Source organism: Gymnoscopelus microlampas, assembly GCF_963454915.1.
Source record: "Gymnoscopelus microlampas genome assembly, chromosome: 15".
NCBI classification, from domain to species: domain Eukaryota; kingdom Metazoa; phylum Chordata; class Actinopteri; order Myctophiformes; family Myctophidae; genus Gymnoscopelus; species Gymnoscopelus microlampas.
In genome coordinates, this window is record NC_139952.1 from 28,029,157 (window position 1) to 28,051,316 (window position 22,160).

Genomic DNA, 22,160 nt, shown 5'->3' on the forward strand with positions numbered 1-22,160 from the left:
GCACATGTGCACACACACTGCGTGTGTGTGTGTGTGTGCGCGCAGCTGGGCTCCAGAGATAGGTCCCACAACACACAATATGGAAGAGTCATTAAACTCCAGCAATGTCCATGTGTTTGCAAACACATGGACATTGCTGGAGTTTTTTCGATGGAAAGGGGGGTCTTATGAAGTAAGGAGGCAAAGGTTTTATAATCCCCCTCTTGCACTCCAGTGCTATTGGGTATGTGTTGCTGTGGCGACACTGCCTGTGTCACTGTGCTGGAGGTTTGCTGCTTGGCTCTATTGCCTAATTTATGCTCTGTCGTACGACTGTCGTGGACCGAGAATAGCCTATAGCCTATTTTCGGTCCACGACGCCATTGTATGATAAAGTACACATAGGGCTTAAGCTGGTGATTCAGCAGGGTAGCAGCATGGATGAGAATAGTAACAGCATGGATGAGCCACCGAGGCCATGTTCTCCTCATAAATGAGAGAGGACAGAGTCACAGAACACTCCTTTCACATGAGGATAGTGAGGAGAGAGTCACAGCATACTCCTTTCATGTGAGGGATGGAGTCACAGAACACAGTGTATCTGATGTTCACATGAGGATTGAGAGGAATAATTTGTCTCATTGTGGATTTTTTTGTGTGTGGCATTGGCAAAACATGGCAGTGGAATTCGGGAAGAAGAATACGAATCCTTTTTGTCCTGTTCCCTACTGTACCTGTCTACTAATGAAGGTGACAGGTTAATCTGCTTCATTCGAGGAGGCACTTTCCCTCATTACTGCCTGGGAAGAGAGCCAAGGGAACGGGACAAAAGAATGGTCCAGGATTGAGCTTCTCCTGCCTCCATATCTGGCCTGGCAATCAACGCTACACATTGACAACTCATTCATGTAATAGGGAACATTTTTACACAAAGCTGCGTGTCATAGTCTGGGCAGGAAATTAGAGGTTTGCTCAGAGGAACCATTAAAGGACCATACCAGTGTTACTACATGTCATTGTCCACTGTCAACATCAGCCACATAGTTTACATAAACCTCAACCATTTCCCGCCAGCTTGCTTTCTTTTTTAGATATGGCGTTTGTTTACATTTTGACCATATTAAACTAACTGTATCATAAAATCCCTCTTCAAGCTATAATTTGAAATGCAGTACTAATTTTTCCAGGTGTATTGATTTGATAAGCCGATGTGTGGATGTGAATGACGTATTAGAATAATACAGTAATCTTAGGGGAAAAAAAGTGTAGTAACTTTCAAAAGGGTGAATTACCTATAAATAGCAACTTTAAAGTCTTGTAAAGTGTTTTCCCACACTGTTTCAACATGTATGGCAGTTTAAAAATATAGGCTGAGATCTACTGAAGTATATACACTGACCGCATACACTTTTTTTGAAGACAGGGGCAACCTCTGCAAATGGCTAGAAGACTAAATCAGACTGGTATGATCCTTAGTTTAAGCCAGTGGTTCTCAACCTTTTCTGGCCATGACCCCCAAAATATTAAATAATCATAACTGGGGACCCCCCACGCTGACAAGCACTTGGAATGTAGGTGTTGAGGCATTACATTTAGTTTGACTCGGTTCCACAGATCAATATTGTGAAAATAGCAGATGAGCTTATAGATTGGCTATTTTCAAATGTTTTGCCTCTTTCTTTTAGTATTTGACAATTTGGCCAATGTTAGGCCAGCTTTTGTAGTATAGTTTGTTGATTACTTTTTCTTTGCTTTATATTTATTCCACCCCCCCCCCCCCCCAAAAAAAAAACAATCATGTGGGGACCAGACCCACCCGACCCACAGGTTGAGAACCACTTAAGCAACTCTTATTCTAACCAGTCTCTGACCATCAGTGTCACACTGGTGATGAACAAGTCAAAGGACAGTATTATACCCACTGAAGAGTCCAGCCTGATTTACACTTTGTCTTATAATGGTGTTGCATGTCTAAAATAGAAGATCGACAAACTCGCAATGCGTTGCAATGCAATGCATTGTGAGCTTCTAGATCTGCTATTTTTGATACGTGACAGCATCATACGACTGAGAATAAATTGAGCAACACTCTGATGTTCCTCCTGTATAAGGAAAGCAGACCTGAGGTCTGCCCAGAGATCTCAGCCTGCTGACACACTCCACTGCTGTTCGGCCCTTAATGCAGCCGCTCTGTAATTGCCATCATCATGAATCCGGTGTCTAAATATTCCCAGGGTTGACAGGCCCTCAGAGCACAGGGGCGTGAGACACAAGTCAAGCAGATCACTACGCATGGATCATTTACTGTAATAGACATCACAAACTTCAAATTCAATCGTCTCAAGCCTGCAAAGGTGCAATGAGTGTGTCAGGCAGTGTCCTCAATGTGAGGACATAGGTGAGTGTGTAGAAAAGCCATCTGTGAATTGGAAGGTAGGCAGTTCGACCCCCTGCTTGCGCAATATATGTGTCGAATTGTCCCTGAGCAAGACACTTAACCCCTAACAGCCCCCACCCACCCCCCACCCCTGTGCGCTCATCAAAGCCATCTGAGCAGTCATCAGCTGGTTGAAGCTGAAAATGCAATTCCCCCTCCTCAGGGACCGGAAAATACTCCCCTTTCCATTTCCCAATTACCAAGACCAAAAGTGCCAGAAAGTATCTCTGTTCTGCCTCATCTTTTCCTGCCTGCCTGTCATGACCAGCTTGCGTTCTCTCTGACTCATCACTGCGTGTTATGATAGACGTCAAACCAAGATCACGCCTGTGACGGGACTTGGCAAATGTCTAATGTGCCTGCTGCTGATGCCAGTATGCGAGCTGTCAAGACAAATTTATGTTACCACGCCGGCGCAGACGTCCAGCGCTTAATTACAGCAGGATGGAGGCAGACAGAGGAGGTGGGCTGGCTTAAATGCATCAACCGCAATTTGTTGGAAGCTTTTATATTTTGTAATATTAATATCATATCAAGAAAAAGAGGAATCTAAGCTAGAAAGAAATGTAGCAATGAAACGCATTTAGTTTAATGTCTCTCTAATGTGATTCCTGTATTTCCATGTGCAATGCTTTGTCAGTAGACCTGCGTGAAGTGTTACAATTACGTGTTACTGCAACACAATATGTATAAATACAGTAAAGGATGATGTAGTTTATATGCATGTGCATGTGTCTGTACTGCAGTCCAACAACCATGCTATGTCTACCTAAACAATCACAACATCATCAACCCACACAGACATGCATGTGTCATGGATCACAGCTAAAGAGCTGCAGGCGGAGAAACACCAAATCCTCTTCATCTCTTTCTCTGTGTCTGTCTCTCTCTCTCTATCTATCTCTCTCTTACTCAATCACTCTCATACATCCAGATTTTGTTTGCCTCCCATGCCGAGGGACACCACTATCCTTCTGTTAATCCACACTTCTACATCTATCTATCTCTCCCTTCTCTCCCTCTCCACCACTGAGTCTGAGCCTTGCACCACTTGCAGCACTGCTGTTTTATCCTGTTATAACACACAGCAAGCCTCTAACCACGCACGTACGCACGTACGCACGCGCACGCGCACACACACACACACACACACACACACACACACACACACACACACACACACACACACACACACACAAACACACACACACACACACACACACATACACACGGACACACGCACACACGCACACACGCACACACGCACACACACACACACACACACACACCCCCCCCACACACACACACACACACACACACACACACACCCCCCCCACACACACACACACACACACACACACCCCCACACACACACACACACACTCTCGGCCATCCTATTACAGTGATCACGCTCCCTGCCCTACATCATCCCATTAAAACTGGCTCCACCTTTCTACCTGCCGAGTCACCCAAGCTGCACTCCTGAACACCTAACATGACATGCAGAGATGGAGGGCCTGTGTCAGGGTGTCACGCAGAGCTGGACACCCTATGTCACAATAACATGTAGGGCTGGAGGGCCTGTGTCAGGGAATCTGTGTCGTCATAAATATTCAGCAGTCTACTGCTGCGTTCAAGACATCTCGGAAGTTGTTAGTGTTACAACTAGGAAATGCTCGACCTCCAGAGATAGCCGTAAAGCAGTCGACACCGGAAGAAAAACACGGATGCCCGAAAGAAACAATACAAAGACACACTGCATAACTAATTACAGATCCAATTAAGTGTTAAACAAACACATATTGTAATAATTAATTTCTTACCACTACCACACCTAAAAGCTAACAACACATCACTTTAATTGCACATAGCCAAAGTAATATTTAGTCAGTTTAAAACAGGATAAACATTTGCTTAACATTGGAACACAGTATAGCTGTGCCAGTCATATTGTTGGGACTAACAAAATACCAGACAAAAAGTAAATCTGTTGAGCCACTTCATTTAAAGGAGTAGTTCACCCAAAAAATGACTTATTTTCTATTAATTACACACCCCATGAAGCCTTGTTTTTGCCGTATTCTTAAGCCAATGAATTGATGACTGGCGGAGACTCAAAGCGTCTCAAAGAGTCTCCTATTGAGCAGCCATTGAATTATTGGCTTAGGAATGTGAGAAAAACAAAACAATCTCCATGAATTCGAGGCGTCACGGTGTGTGTAATTGATAGAAAACAAGTACTTTTTTGGGTGAACCACTCAACAATAAAACACATCAAAAGTAAACTATAGCAGTCGAAGCTGAATTTGATTGTAAAATATGCTAATTGAATCCCATATGGTTAATATGGATCATCTATACATCTGAACAATATGTAATATGATCATATGAACGACATCAAAGTGAATAACATCACAACAAGTGCACTTTGTAATAAACAACAAACACTATCCAGGCAAAGTGCAGCATATGTTGGTACAGCAGGTGGTAAAGATGTGTGATCCAGGATGCTGTCCCCTTCCCTTCCAGGGGTCATATAAGTGGGTGTAACACCTTTGGCTTTCAATCCACTGAATACGAGCGAAGCTGCAGCTTCGCTCGTATTCAGTGGAATGAAAGACCTACCGGACATAAACGGAGGTCATTCAGGAGGTCATTGCAAGTCATTATTAGAGCCTGACCAATGACAGAGAGTTCTAGACCACCAATGATAGATGTTTTGACAAAAAGAGCAACATTTTCTAACCAATTTGATTGGTTAGAAACTTTGATTTGATTAAAATTCCTGTTTGAGACCTTTCAGCCTACAGATTTTTTTAATGAAAATAAACACATAACTTTTTCATAGATAAAAAACATAAACAGAACTTAATTACATTTAACTACAAAGCTCTATTCCAAAACATTTTGAAATGCTTCGCATACAATAACATGCCAGGTTGTGGTTTAAAATCAGGACACGCTGCATAATTGCAGATACCGTCATCAAAAAAGTCAAATAATGACCCATATATTGGTCAGGTTCATTATGGTCACGGTAGGGGAAAATAGTGAGAAAAAAGGCCATAGTGTGACAATGATAAACCTAATAGTAATGTGGCCTTTATCCTGTTGACTTGTTGTGGTTGTCCAAACCTTTACGAATTGGTGTAAAAGAAAAACAACCCTTGTGCTTGAGAATCACAATCAACACAGTCACATTCTGACACTGGGCTAATATATAATAATAATAATAATAATAATAATCTCCTCTCCTTTCAGTCCAAATCTCTGCTCTCTGCTGCACATGACATGGGTGATTCAAAGTTCATGTTTTTTTGTGAGACAACAGTGATAATCACAAAGCCGAAATAGCACTTCTCCTGAAGTAGAACAGACATTTTAACGAGAGGCAAGTGTAAAGTGTGCGCGTGTGTGTATGTGTGTGTGTGTGCTTACAGTGAGTCACTCGCTGAGAAGCAGTCTGTGAATAGGAGAGAACTTATTTTTATACCATACTTTGTAAATGTGTGCAGCTGCTGTTAGGTTCAAGGATCTAGGAGAAAACCCCGTAATTACAACATGGAGGAGGTAATGTTGTTTTCACTGGAATCATTCTCAGTAGTGTTTTCCTCAATAATTCGAATATATATATATATATATATATATATATATATATATATATATAGTAATGCTTGGGAAGTCAGCTGGCAGTAGAGATTGATGACACAAGAGAAATCACAGCTTGCTGCCCTCAGGAAGTAGAGAGCGCTAATGCCAACTTGCAACACTGTGACTGAGTTGGCACAGTCGGAGAAATGCTGACAGGGCAAAAAAGGTGAGACGTGGGCACCAGACCTCCAGGTGTACAGGAGGACTGATGATATTGTGTAATCACGCTTAGCAAACACAGAGCACCACTCAACAGTGTGCACACAGCAGCAGGTGATCTATGGCAGGGGATCTCAAACCTTTCCATAGCCTCTGGCTGCAGATCCTTTATTGCGAAATGCCTTTTAGAAAATAACAAAATGTACAAGCTCACAACGGTTTCCGGTGCCACTTTGAAAACCACTGCTCTAAGGTCATTGTATTTGGGATGGTGCTGCTAACCATGACCACACATGCAAACGACCACAACCACAGTGGAAATACATTCCTGAAACGTTATTGTGTCATTATCAATACCATTATTGAGTCATCCTCAATGATATTTGGCCCCGCTAGTGGCAGGGATCTGAGGATGGTCCCTCAGTCCGTCCGTTGGTCTGTACCAACACTTTGGTCCCTAACAAGATATCTCAAAAACCACTGCTGTGCATCCTCATGCTCCAGGGAGGAACCCACTGATTTCCTCTAGTGCTACCCTTTTAGGCCAAAATTTCCACTTGGACACAACACATCTAAAAATAGGCACATGCATACTCTAGCCTAGTGATACTTAAACTCAGGCCCAGGGGCCACTTCCGGAACGCTAAGGAATTTTGATTGGAATTATTATTTTTATATGATGAGAATAATAAAAACATATGATCTTATCAATAAATTACATTACAACAATTACTTTAATTGCATTTAATAACCTCACTATTACATTAATAATATCCAGTATTACATTAATATCATTCGGCTGCAGAACCACAAGTCACCAGACTGACCCCAAATTACAATCTACATTTGCAGCATAGAGCAGCAGCAAGCACCGAAAGGTTAATGCCAAAGACTGTCAATGTATCATCTAATCATTTAGCACTGCGTTTGATTTGTCAAAATACACTGTCACCCGCAATTTTGGCAACTGGCCCCTGGTCACTTGCCATTTTCCTTATGTGGCCCTCAGGTTAAGCCATTTGATATCCCTGCTCTAGCCCCACTAATGAGAGTGTTGTTGACTTATGCATGACTCTTGGCTGTGCATTTATTGTAATTATTGATTGAAAACAAACATGCAAACACACTGCACACATCTCCTCCCAATAATACACTCAGGATGTTAGAATATCAAACAGAACCTATTTGCTTTCTGGATCCCCTTCTGGCCTATTCCTTCTAACTGTGCATGTTAAGAAAGATAAACAATGAGATGCATTTGTGGGGGGGGGGGGGACAACAACAACACTGAAGCATATCTAAATTTCTAAATGCTTGCTAGATTGTAACTGAGTGCTGAAAGTGAGCTTAAGGATTGAGAGCAGCTTTAAAATTAATCGGGCCTGCGTGGGATTACATCTGGTCCTCCGTGCTGATGTGGAGGGTGAAAACAGCTGGATGTGTCTATCAGTCACCCTGGTAGGCCCGTCCCTCTCATCTCCACCCATGCTCTGGTACGAGGACACGCCCCGACAAGCAGCCACGCCCCATCTCCAACTGTCAGAGCCGGCGAAGTGACCCAGAAAATGCAGGTTGGTCTGACCCAAATTAAATAAGAGGCAGGCAGGGAATATTTTGGTAAACGACATCACTGGAGTATCGCTGGCTGGCTGGTTGGCGGAGACTTTTCTGACGTCCCAGCAAACGATTTGCTGGCACAGCTGCTGAGATTCCAGACAGAGCATCTGTGCGTCAAAAACAGTAGCGGTGGAAGAGGGTGCTATGCTAATTAGGCCTGAAGGCTAAAAGCATTTCATGCTGGGGCCTGGGGAGGGAGGGTATCAGTGACAGAGATCAATAACCGCATTGGACATTTTAAGTTTACCTCATGCAGCTTATCACCCCTGAGACAAAAACGCTGATGCGCGCCTATAGGGTGTTTTGTTATGCTTGTACCAAAAGTCCATGGAAATAAAATAAGGGGATACATACCACATGTAATCCACATGAAAAAGATGAGCAGAGTGTATTTGAGTAAGCATTAAATTACATCTGATCAGGTGAAGGGAAGAGAGAGAGAGAGAGAGAGAGAGAGAGAGAGAGAGAGAGAGAGAGGGGGGGGGGGGAGATTGCTAAAGTTAAAGCTCATCTAAAGGGTCATTTCAAATGTTCACCCCAGAGGAAGTCCAAGGAGAGAGAGCGGGGGGGGGGCAGTGGCTCAGGGGTAGAGTGGCCGGGTAGAGTGAACTGGAAAACCGCAAGGTTCCCAGTTCGATCCCGGGCTGGGGCGCTCCCCTAGAGTTAGTGTCGAAGTGTCCTTGAGCAAGACGCTGAACCCCTAATTGCTCCCGATGAGCAGGTTGGTGCCTTGCATGGTTTCCTCCGCCATCGGTGTATGAATGTGTGTGTGAATGGGTTAATGGCACAATCAATGTAAAGCGCTTCGGATAGAAGCGCTATATAAATGCACCATTTACCATTTACCATTTACCCTACACTGTCAAATTCTGTGTTCATTTAACTCTGAGAGTCTACAAATGGAACTACTGTAAATGGACCTCATAAGTCAATTTGTACACTCTCACTGAGTCACAGACCCATAAGGGTCCATTTGGTTCCTAACTACTGTAACAATTATTTAGCTGGGAACCCCTTGGAACCCCCCTCAAGGACCCTTGAGGGTCCCCAGACCCCATGGTGAGAACCAGTGGCTTAGCTGAAGAGTTAACCTGGACTGCAACAGAGACCCAATACTCTGGTGGCATTGAGACAAAAGTTAAGGCATAAATGCTTCTTCCACTTCAACCCTAAGTTCAGCCGCTCCCCTGCACTTAATGTCCCCCCCATCCAGGGCATGCTGTGTGGAGACAGGTCGCTATGGCTACAGCATTACATCCAAGACATGAAAAGGTCACCCACAAGCAGTAAACCAAGAGACAGAACAGAAGCACTCAACCGGACAGGTTCCTCAGAGTCAATCACATTCATTTTCTCCTTCTTCAGCCTACAATACTGCTTAAACAGACATAATTATGAATAAGGGATCCAATGTAATGAGATAGATTTGTGGCCAACCCCCCTGTCAAACTAGAAATATAGAGATCGCACACTGGATCATGCCCAAAGTGTATTTAATAATAAAGGGCACCGGGCGGCGTACTCGGGCCCAAGCAGATCGGGAGGCTATGCTTAATGTCAATGTCCATCATTAATTGTTGTTTGAGAGTGTTTGCACATACTGTATATTCATAATTCCACGCATCATCCTCAGTCCACCTGAGAACACCTTCTAATGACATCAATGTCATGTTAGGTCTTGCTTTGACATCACCCTAAATAAGTTCCAGGGTCAATCTTTGTGCCGTGTTGGAATCTTCTGCGATCTTTCAGTCACTAACAATTTTATGTAGCACCCAGCAGGGTTAACAAATTGAGTGAACTTCTTATTCTTGCTCTAGATGAAAACACAACGCAAAACGCCATGTTCTAAGCAACGTTGTTAATGCAGAGATATTAGCATCGTAACTACTGTACATGCGAACACTCTCAGGAAACAAACAATGATGGACACTGGTGTTGGCGCCGGCTTCCCTGAAAAGGCAGGGAAGCTTTGCGTCACGTTTGTGTCGTATTGCCCGGCCTATCAGTTAAGTCGGACAGACAGACAGATACAGATATTGGTTGGTCGTGGGACATACCCCTGGGTCATGAGACACACATGCCAAGTTTGAGACTGTTTAGTAAAAACCTTTCCAAGTTACGCCCGGGACAGACAAAGATGTAGACCTTATTAATCCCGCAGGGAAGTTTCTTGCTCATGGACACCTCAACATAATTGAACCTGGGAGCAGCTGGGATTTTATTGGTTGGATGTGCATGCTTTGTGAACACCCCTGTCAACCCCTGTCACCCCTGTCAACCCAACAGTGATAGACTGGTGACACTGACACTTTCCCTCTCTCCATAATATTACTTGCCTTTTCACCTTGCCACACATGAATCCCACGCACACATGCACACTCGTGCGCAAGCACACACACCGACTCTCTCTCTCTCTTTCTCTCAAACAAAGCCACAAGCAGCATCTCCCCAGGGCCAATGCAACTTCCTGTGCTCATTACTCATTCAGTTGCCCATTATTGCTTTGAATAGGAATAATCTTATCTATTCCAAATAGATAAGATGAGTAATATTATAAAGTAGCACTATATCTGCCAACAGTCAGGGTTAGGGATGTCCCTCATTTGGAGGCTTGATGAAATAAGACATTAGTGAAATCTAAAATTATAGCCCATCCATGTCAATAAAAACAATCTAATTTGCAATGGTATACAGAACTCATTGTTAGAGATAAGCAACAGGCACAGGCTATAAGTGATGAGTGTTAAAAAGAGAGAGAAGAAAATAAAAGCAATAGGCCTAATAATAATGATTGTATATGACAGGCTTAAGGAAATATTGAAGAAGCAATGCTACTTCCAATGTAGCCTATAGAATATTCTACAGCCAGCATCATCGCCAGGCTATGTTGTCCTGGTGGCCACAATGACACCAAAAAGCGCTGCTGATGATGAGTGTATGCATCGGCTATTTGAAAATATCAGATCTACAAGCTCACAATGCATTGCATCGCCATGCGTTGTGAGCTTGCAGATCTGATATTTTCAAAAGAAATCTTGAAAGAAAGTGAAACATTTTGGATATTTTTTTAAACGTTTTAACAACACAAATCTGGTACCGGGGACTAATACACGCTGCACGCTCTTTTAATCAGTGGGCAAATTGTTTGCATCCGCGCAATTTATACCAGTGCATCTAGCAAGCGCCAGACTGTTCAATACAAATATCGTTCTTTTGTTGGTTTGTTTTTCTCCTCGATAGATTCAGTGATAGAGAGCCAATATCATCACCGTGTGATAAAGACTAGTTCATATTATTATATGTCTTCATCATTAACGATCATGCTGTTTTATCAAATCACAATTATGTGCGGTACGGTAGCCTATATCCAAAAGAAAATAACAATTCAAGCGTATTTGTGTGTTTTGAACCTCGCAGCAGCAACAATAAAGGGGCGGTGTGGACGCACCTGTCGTTTTAAAGGGACTGTCTGCAAATGGCGCCGAATGCAAAAAAAAAATGTCAACACATTTCTCATTGCTGTACAATAACACATACACAACCCATCTGGCCGATGGAGCGCATCATTTGGACTTACCTTGTGCTCTCAAGACGTAAGAAATAAAATACAATCCTTTATGGAATAAGACGTTTGGGCGTCACAGTTTGACAAAGTAGCAAGTCCATGTGTGTTATATCCAATCTATCAGAAAGAAGAATAAAGATATGCCTAGGTACTATAGGGAGAGAGAGAGAGAGAGAGAGGGGGACTCCGTATGCAATGAGCTTGTTGTATTTATAGCAGTAGCCAATGGGCGACGTGTTGGGACCGGTCTAATCCAATCACGTTGCACAAAGCTGCTGTTCGACAGCAAGCGCCAAGGCTGCAGGCAGCAAGGTAACCAAGGAGACAGAAGATGTGTTCCCTTGCAAAGAAAATCAATGTATCCATTTCACATAGAGTGAATGGAAACATTTCCCTCATCTTTCTTGCTTAAAGGAAGAGAAAGTGGTTTAAATTGAAAGTGAGCTCTGCCTGGGAAATGTTACCATATGTATAGCTTGTGTTGCATTTCTTATGTAATGCAAATGCACCAGACCTACATTCTGCATGCCTTCGTTCATGCGCATGAAACATGGGTTGGTGATCAAGTCAAGCAGAGCTCCTTAATAATAAATACCGCTCAAGCAACAAAAGCATCGTGACCTGGAGAGGATGCTGCCACAGCAGGGGTTGCTAGTGGGGTAGGGGTATACCACTTCATTCCACAATTTTGCTAGAGCACTATAGTTGATCTAAAACAAAGATGAAATCAAATCAACACTCAGGGTCTCCTTAAAGAAAGGCCAAGCTACCAGCCAAGTGGTATGAGTTTAGAGAGATTTGGCCAGGGATTGGGTCTCTAAGGATAGAGTGTGGTTTTAATTGGCATATCTAAGCCACTTTTAGCCATGTTCTCAGGGGAACGGTCTGCTTGAAACACAATGGACACATGGTTCAGTTTCTGTGCACTCAGCAATCTTACAGTCAGGTTTGTGTTGCTTACCACACTATTACTAGCATGTGACAGGCACCCACCCCCTTCTCTCTCTCTTTCTGTCTCATTCTCTCCTTGTCTTTCTCTCTCACTCTCTCTCACTGTCTGATTCACAAAAACACACACTCACACAATCCCACAGAAACACCTCCTTCCCCCATCATAACACAAAGGCACTCATGCATTTTCAGACACTCGGCCAGGCTTCACACTGCCCCCCTCCCCTCCCCTCCCCTCCCCCCCACTCTCTCTCTTCTCTTTCACCTCCCACCACAGCCCCTTTTCTCCCTCCCACCACCACCCTTCCGGGTGACCCCCAACCCCCCGGTTTAAGGAGCAGGTGCACAGCTAGACCGTCTGGTGATGTGAAATGACGACACGAGGCAGACACATTCCCTGGAGAGGAGCAGGGACAGCAGAAGGCCACTAATACATGCACTTAACATGCACCCGAACACACATACAGACATGGTGCAAATGAGCAAGAAAAAAAACATATGCATGTTATTTGCCTCGCTCCACACACACACACACACACACACACACACACACACACACACACACACACACACACACACACACACACACACACACACACACACACACACACACACACACACACACACACACACACACACACCTCAAGCCTCACAGTTTCCTTGTATAATATACTATATCTAATGAAATGTTCCAGAACAATGATGCTCTCTCTCTCACATTTGGGATTCTGGCCTGTAGCTGAGCATGTGTTTTGTAATTACCCAAGTCCCGTCACTTCCACTCAATTACCCCACTGCCAATACAATATACCACCTTGGTCAAAAGCATGACTTCACTAAGAAGCTTGTTGAAGGCCTCTGTACAGCAACTTTTAATGTCAAGGATGCCCTGTTTGATATGCATTAGGCCACAAACCCCACTTTGATACAGTTTTTCGTACAATTTCGTATACTCTCTGAGTTTACAGACCTGTAAGGATCCATTTGGCTCCTAACTCTCAATAATTTAGCTGAGGACCCTCTGAAACCCCCTAAAGGACCCCTGGGGGTCCCCAAACCCCACATTGAGAACCAGTGCTGTGCACGATACACAGATAATAGTAATAACATTAGTTGTCACGCTTCACCCCAAAACAGATTCTTCACACAGTACTTTTAGTTTGGTGCCATTTTCTCATAGTCTCTGCTTTCTTACTACTTTATGAAATCACTGTTGTGAAATTCCATTAGATATAGTTGACTGAAACTCGATAAAGTTCAGGTTAGGTCAGACAATGACAAGTGAACGGACCAGATGTGGATCACACAACAGAGTAGAGTCATGATGCCTCAGTCCATGGTGTGATATTTATACAACGCTTTCACGGCTGAGATGAAACCGGGGGGATCAGTTACACCCCTGAGGTGCCAATTAGTCCTCTTCTTCTATAGAGAAGTCCCCCCATAGGGTTCACGCCATTTTTTCCAGTCTTGCACTTGCACTCTGGATAAATGCCTGAATTGTAAATTGTGAATTGACATCTACTGCATTCATGAAGTTATTTACACGTGTTTAAAAATAGTCTAGGATGAAATGCATAACTACAGATCCTTACAAAAGGCTACTTAACAACTCAAACACTTTCATACTGTGTAACTTTTTCAATTAAGCAAAAGTTATAATCTTTCACTGGTATATATATTTTTTACAATAACCTTTCACATAAATGTGTTTTTGCCAGCTTCTCTAAACACTATTAAACACTAATTGTATTCACAAGTGCCTGACCCAACACTGACGAAGGAAACTAATACACATGCTGGGCCTCCTTCTGGTTGGAGAGAGATACTTCCGGGGAGTATGCGCTGGGTGGGTGTGAAACTTTGATTGAAATTGGTGGGCAGGGATTTTCTTTCACTTTCCAGTTACTTTCTGTAAAAAACATCCAACCGTTCCTCACCCCCGACGTACGTTAAAACCCTGTCTCCGTCTAGTTTGCACAAGCCTTAGTATAGCTAAATGGTGCAAAGTTGGACGGATCAGCATCTATCTAAATCCACAAATCACTTATCCCCATACATGGAGATCTCTGATGTCATCAAAATATAGCGTAATTGTACTGACGCCATAGACCTGCCTCCAAGTACTATGATAATTGCACTGGAAGCACTCTGACAACGCGTACAATGGGTATTGCAAAACCAAAGGGACATTTGTTACGTTCCGAACGGGCCTTGACCTGAATGAATGAATGAATGTTTTTTCTTCACGGATTGATTGAAAGACTTGCCCATAGACGCTCGGTTGGCGCAGTGGTAAAGTGCCTGCCCACCACCGCAGATGTTGGGGGTTTAAATCCACCGTGGTGCATCCAGCTTTGTCGAGCGTCTATAGGCAAATCCACAGAGCGCTGCGGTGTCAGACTCCTGCTGCGGTGTGCATTCTGACACGGCAGTTATGATTGCGCCAGGGGAGTGCTCTGTGGATTCGTCTATAATATGAACACAGTTGGCCCGTGTTCAGGGGATGGAAGCCGGGCGGGGAGGGTGATATCAATGCATGTATTCCAACGGGCTGGGCGGGACCTGTCTGCAGGGAGTGTTGGGCGGGAGGAGTAGGACGAAGACTCTACATCCTCCCGGTGGGGGCTCCTCACTGGTAGGTGAGACAGCAGTGACAACACGCACCAATGTGTGTGGGACTGGGGAGGAATTTGCAAGATTTGCCCATATGGAGATCCCTGGCTGAACTCACCAAAGTTGATGGATAATACAGTAGATGAGTGCTGCCATAGACCGACCTCCAAGTACTCTGGTACTGCACTATTATAACAAATTGGATGTGATTTGTATGATTGTATGTGTGTATGCATGCAAAACATTTGTGCAAGCATGCATACTAAATCAATTATGATTGTGTTCATGGGGTTTATCTTTATTTAATCACAGAGGGTTGGTGGTTTTCTGCATGCATCAATGTTGTGCACACATTAGATACACATGGGATTCTTTTTTCCACCAGTTGAAGAGCTGAATGCTAAATCATTATGAATACACTGGAAAACAAACAATCACTAAGCCAGAGTTTTCCTTCTTGGCGATCCTTAACATTAAGCGAAAATCAAGCTCGAGCTGATCTACGAACTTGTAGATCATCCATTTTTAATGAAGAGATACGGGTCCATTTGTAAACTCGGTCAAATTGAGGATTTCGTTCACCTGCTGTGACTCAATGAAACCAGAGGACGTGTGTTTTGTTGTGGATCTGCAATAGGGGAGGATGTCCTCACACAGACTGATCAGTGTTGCCAGATTTCGCGAGAGAAGCGACTAGGCTACGGCTATTCGAAAACAGCTGATCTGCAATCTGGCTACGCATTGAGAGCTTGGAGAATTGCTCTATTCAAAGTCATTTTGGAATATTTTTTAAACGTTTTAACACAAATCTTGTAGGGGGGGGGTCCCTGGCACAAAATATTTTCAGGTGGGGGGTCTGCGGACAAAAACATAATAATAAGCAGACATGGCGACACTGAGACTGATCTCCTCTGACCATCTCACTGCAGGGTCTCCATGTGTAGACGTTCCATGCTGCTAATCCCATGTATGGCTTGGAGACCACCTGTTCATCCATTTTCTGGTTCTTTAACCTTTTACTGCCGTCTGCTGGACAGACTCACAACTACAGCTCAGATGCCATTGCTCAGCTGTTTCCATTTTCCTTCCCCGGGTACTGACAGTTTTCCATCCTACCAGGACATTAACTACACTCACCTGGTGTCCACTGGGAACGACTGTTCTAGTGAGTCAGGCCTGGTGCCAGGATGAAGTGAGTGAGCCGGCAGTTAAAAATGGTGAGGGGTCAAATATTATTATGAAATAAAACAGTAGGTTATCATCCTGCTAACCTATTCTTGCACTCTTCATCCTACAGTGGGGAATATAGTGGTGTGTTGATGTATGATACAGTATATGTGCATATCTTACTTTGTCATGCATTCTAGAACCCCCCCATTGCACATTCCCTTGCACAAATAAGCCCAATTTTGATTCTGGATATTGACTACCGTATGCAAACAATTCCTTAGTATCCCTACCTTACCTTTTCCATATGTACGTCATGTACATAATATGAAATAGGAATTATTGGGGGACACTGCCTGGTCACCACCTAAAACTGGTCTGATGGTAGACTTAATTAAATCTATTAATTTAACCATGCAATAGCCTCTGAAATGCTAAATAACAAGACTATTCTTTTCACAGCAGTGGTGAAGCCAGTATAATAACGTCCTCACATTGTTTAGCCAATCAGTCTGCACAATGCAAAATATCAGAATTTATGAATGATTATAACCACTGAGACTTGACTGACTAAAATCAACAAAATAAGATAATTATGAATGATTCCTTTCCAACCACTGAGAGAAAAATCTACAAAAAGATCTGCTACAAATCAACAAAACAACAGAATTCATGAATGATTCTAAGCACTGAGAGATGACTGATAAATTCAACAGAATAATAGCCAACAGCATCAGGTTCATCAAGTAATAAAAGACAATGATCAGGTGGTTCATGATCTCTCTCTCATGATACCCCCCCCCCTTTCTCTCTCTCTTTCTCTCTTGTTGACTGAAACTTCACTTTTCCAATGGAAACAACAGAATAAGGAAAGTTCTATTTACAACCACGAAAAGCAAGCAGGAGTGAACCGAAGTGATGTGTTCTGTCTAACTCTCCTATATGCTCCGTTCAGTACCGGGGACAGCGCCGCGCTGCAAATAGCCTAAACGGATCTGTCTCCTTCCTCTCCAACAGAAAACCAGCAGAAAAATAAACCAGGTGTTTTTGCTATTTTTATATAGGGTTGCATACATAAAACTTAAGCTGGGGTATCAGAAAATACAACTTATACATATAAGTACTTAAGCCCCTGAGAGTGTCCTAGCCCACAGATTACCTATGTTTTGACAGATAGTTTATCAAAAAGTGCTTAATCAATTCTGATCACAACATGTCATGTTTAGATCTGTTTTTGAAAAACTATGAAAACTCTTGAAAATGGTCACTTATAATCACTTATAATCACATTCCCAAAATAGGGACAGCGGGTTTAAATTAGTACAAAATCCGGACACATTGGCTGCATAATTGCCGATACTGATGTCATAAAAAATAAACAAAAAGAATAATGGCCGATATATCGGTTTGGCTCAACTAAACAAAAGCACTAAAACAAAGTGTAACTAGACGCGTCGCAATTCCGGGGAAATTGCAGAGTGTGGTTGCGCCGACGCGGTCGGGACTCCAGTAATACGCCGGGAGGAATACCGTCGGAGACTGCGCCAATTACATCGTCACGTCACTCCTGAGATCGCCTGCGTTTCATTTTGAGAGGATTGATCCCCCAAAAATCATGTTTTTGCATCAAACGGTTACATTTCGAGCATTCGTGGCGCCCCCTATGGATCAAAGTAGAAATGCTTTTGGGGATTGGTTTAGTATACCACCCTCGACATGTGATTCAAATTTGGGATTGACCGGACGTTTTGTTCGTGATTTATGGCATTTTTGGTCAAACGGGCCCCTCCCGCTAACTTTGGAAGCCATTTACGGACGGACGGTACGGACTATCAAAATTCCGCTTGGATAGGTTTATCGCATGGGTCCATAGATCACGTGTACCGATTTGTGTGAGATTTGGAAAAAAATTGAAGGAAAAGGAGCAAAAAGTGTGTTTTGAAGAAAATTCAAAATGGCGGAAAATCTATCCTGACGCAAATGGGCGTGGCCTATATGGGAAGATGCGTCGTGACCCAAGGAATCCAGGGAAAAAGAAATTTTGATTTTACGACCTACGGTTCAAGAGTTATAGGCCAAAAGGTAAAGGGGGCTGTTATAGCGCCACCATGTGGCCGACTGGTGTGATTATTTTTTTAATAATTTTTCAAAAAACTATTAACCTCCCCTCCAAGTTTTGTAACTGTAGCCCTTACGGTTTCCGAGAAAAAAATACTTGAATGGGAGTTTTTGCAATTCCCATTAAAGTGGATGGGGAAATTTAATGCAGAAATAAATCAATATCAAAAAATCTATCCTGACGCAAATGGGCGTGGCCTATATGGGGAGATGCGTAGTGACCCAAGGAATCCAGGTGAAAAGAAATTTTGATTTTCGGACCTACGGTTCAAGAGTTACGGGCCAAAACGTAAAGGGGGCTGTTATAGCGCCACCATCAGGCCGAATGGTGTGATATTTTTTTCAATAATTTCGGACAATATTATGAATTATCCCTCCAAATCTGATAACTCTAGCTCTTACGGTTTTTGAGAAAAAAATACTTGAATTTGAGTTTTTTCACTTTTCCATTAAAGTGGATGGGGACATTTAATGGCACTAATAAATTAATATCAATTAAACTATTCAACCATTCTCTTAGCCCTATACACGCGCACGATTCCCGATTTAGACGGTCATTTTGACATATGGCACAACATTGGGGGATAAAAACTGTGGGAGGAGATGCGGTCACAAAAAAGTTTATCTATAAAGAAATAAAGTGTGTAGAGTACTATAGTCTGGTTGCCCTGTTGGGCAACCACACTAATTAAGTGTGAGGAAAGAACCAGCCGTGTGAGACTAGGCAATCAGTGGAACAAATGAGGCTATCAAGCATGACAACAAAGTGAGAAGTTAGGCCTTCACAACCAACAACAAAAGCGACAGTTAAAAATAATGTTGCACAACGTTGCAGTGCAACAGCATACAAACTCAAGCATCTTGTCTCACTAGAGAGTTCTCCTAACGTAATTCATGATGTAGGTCCAAGTGTTTTGAGGAGATAAAGACAGTCACACTTGGCGTCTTTCTATAACCACACATAACATCATGACAACTTCTTCAGTTTATATAGTTTGTGTAGCATTGCTGCAGCTTGAAACATTTTTACTATTTGACCAAGTCATAAAGTCAATTTAAAAATATAGATTTTATAAGAAGAAAAAACAATATAAACACACACACACACACACACACACACACACACACACACACAAACACACACACACACACACACATGCGCACACACACGCACACGCACACACACACACACACACGCACACAACCTCCTACAGGGGCGTGCTGGGACCAAAATTCAGCTCTGGGATTTTCCGAAAATTTTCAATAAAAAAAAAAAAACATGCTGCAGTTGTCTTGGGAGGCCCACCGGCCGTCTGGCGGCCCGTAAATGGCGCGGCCGTTCTGGAATTTTCCCGAATTTCCCAGTGGCCAGCACGTCCCTGACCTCCTATATGTCAGCTCATTGTGAGAACATTCTGAGTCACTTGCAGTGTTGTGCCTCTTAACTGGAAGCTGAGTCATTCATGTGTGATAGTAGCCACCAAAAATACCTGCCACCCATGTGTCACCTCAGAATGCACTCTACCAAGACCTTTTATTCGAGTTGTTCACAAACATTTTCATGTCAAGGTGGTTGATATATATTTGGCCACAGACCCCCATCTGAATACATTTTGTGCCATGGACCCCCATTAGAGAAGATTTGTGTCGTTAAATATTTTCAGAATGAATCCAGAGTTTTAAAAAAATGCCAGAAATAGCCGATCTACAAGCTCACAAAGCGGCACAATGCTATTTATGAATACGTATAAAATAGGGTTGAAGTGTTCCTCATTTTGCTGGGGCTCCCCAGACCCCACTTTGCCAACCACTGTCTTATTGGTCCTGGGTCACTTATGTGTCTCCCTATCATGTGTCTCCCTATCTCTAGATCCCTTGTCACATGATGATGCTCTCATGTTTCAGTCTGACTAATCAATCAATGAAGATTGATTAGTCAAACAGAAAAAACAGATGACCATTGTGAGCTGTAACAGTTGGCAGTGTCTGATTATTTTTCCAAGGTGGTGCTCCACATTTCAGTTTGATCTCGATAACCCCTGGCTCCTTATCAGTGGGGCTCAGTGAGCCTAGAGTCCAAACGCTGACAGGAGTGATAAGTCCCTGTGAACCCACAGACACCGTCTGGGCTGAACCTGTCTAGAGCTGGAGCAGAAAGATCAGACAGACACGTCTCCAAACGAACTCCAGCTATCACAACACGGGCCAGACGATTCAGCGATAACCTGAATATGTGAATCTCTCCTCACCACTAGAGGGCAATGTGAAGAGTGCTAATTTGTGGTCCAAATTATGATGGGGCAGCATCAAGGAAAAACCTCTGCAATGGTTTGGTGAAGCAGACAGACAGACAAGTAGAAAGATACATATTGTCTTTATTCCGCTGGAAATATGAAGCTTTGTGGTGATGTCACAGCACTCGTCGACTTGGATGTACTTTAGGTCCAGTATAGTGCTGTTAAACACTTTCCCCCTGTTTCCCCTGTTTCCCCCTGTTTCCATGGTGAAGCAGGTATAACTATAAAATATACAGGAAGTCCTCCACCTCAGCACAGACTGTGTCGTGTGTAGTAGACTCCCTCTAACTTTAGATACACCACACTTGTTCTTCCTGTCCTCTCCATCTTTCTCTCTCTTCCCTCACTCTCATGTACTTTCTTCATCTCTACCTCTCCCCCCCTCCTCTGTATCTCTCTCAAGTCAAGTCAATTCAAGAAGCTTTATTGGCGTAATAAATAATAATATAAAAAGTGAATTATAAATAGTATATAGAGAAAATCAGTGTAGTCTTACATTGTAACAGTTCTACCTTTGTGACATGCAGTCACAAATTCCCCTGCCAACTCAATAGGGTACCAAAAATAAAACCAGGTACTCACCACACATCGGAGGGTCCCCAGCAATCGTTTGAAGACATGGACACACATTCAGGTCACGGTGGCATGAAGAAAAGTAGAAACACTGTTAGCATTGTGCACATGGTCAAAGTATGAGTTAATGTTAATGTGTTGTGTGCGTGTGTGCATGCATTAGAGAGAGAGAAAGAGGGCTTATGTGTGTGTGTTCTTTGTACTTCACAAAGTTCCCTAATGACTGTGTGCGAGGGCGCTTAAGACAGAAAAGATAGATTAGATACTGTTAATGAGATATCCCTGCCACGATTACGCACACCAAACAAAGTCCCATCTCGTTAGAGGATCTAACTTTAACCTGCTTAATCACGTTGTAAGACAAGAAGCTGAGGGACAACGACACTATAAATATACTGTACTTTCACTTCTCTCTCCCTTATCACACACAGCCACTGTTCAATATTTAATGTCCTCTGGAATGGAATCTAATTCCCATTACGGTAAAGACAGGTAGCTCATCTTTCATTATGTCAGACGCAAATCTACCTACTGCCTCCCATCTCAGCACTATCCCCTGTGACTTAATTTTGCTCCAAAACATGTCATGGGGCCGACAGTGCTACATACATGGTGTATTACATTTCCATTACAGGCAAAACCACATGAGACAAAGCCACAGCAGCCTCTTCAAACGAAAGAGTCGTGAGACTCGAGGCAGCGAGTTCAAAAGCCACAGAGTACAGTGGTCTGCATGCTGGAAGATATCAAAGGCATTATTTGACCATGAAAGATTGACAAATGTCAAATTACCTACTTCTGGCCTGACTTGCACAAATGGCTTGGTTAATCATCATCATCATCATCATCATCACCACCACTGTCATCACGCACCACCACATCATTATTATCATTACACGCATGTGTGGTAACTTCCACAAAATACACTCAGTTTCTCAGCAATAAGTCAGCCCCAGTTTTTTGCTGCCTGCCAGAACAAGAGAGATGCTGACAGAGGATAAAAGGTGTTTAGGAGAGAGGGAGAGAG

The 22,160-nt window shown here is 43.1% G+C and overlaps 1 protein-coding gene across 2 annotated transcripts in view; it reads right to left on the reverse strand.

Moving 5' to 3' along the window:
- LOC311061416 (protein 4.1-like) overlaps window positions 1–22,160 on the reverse strand; it is a 69,859-nt gene that overhangs the window by 46,282 nt on the left and 1,417 nt on the right. The window lies entirely within an intron of this gene.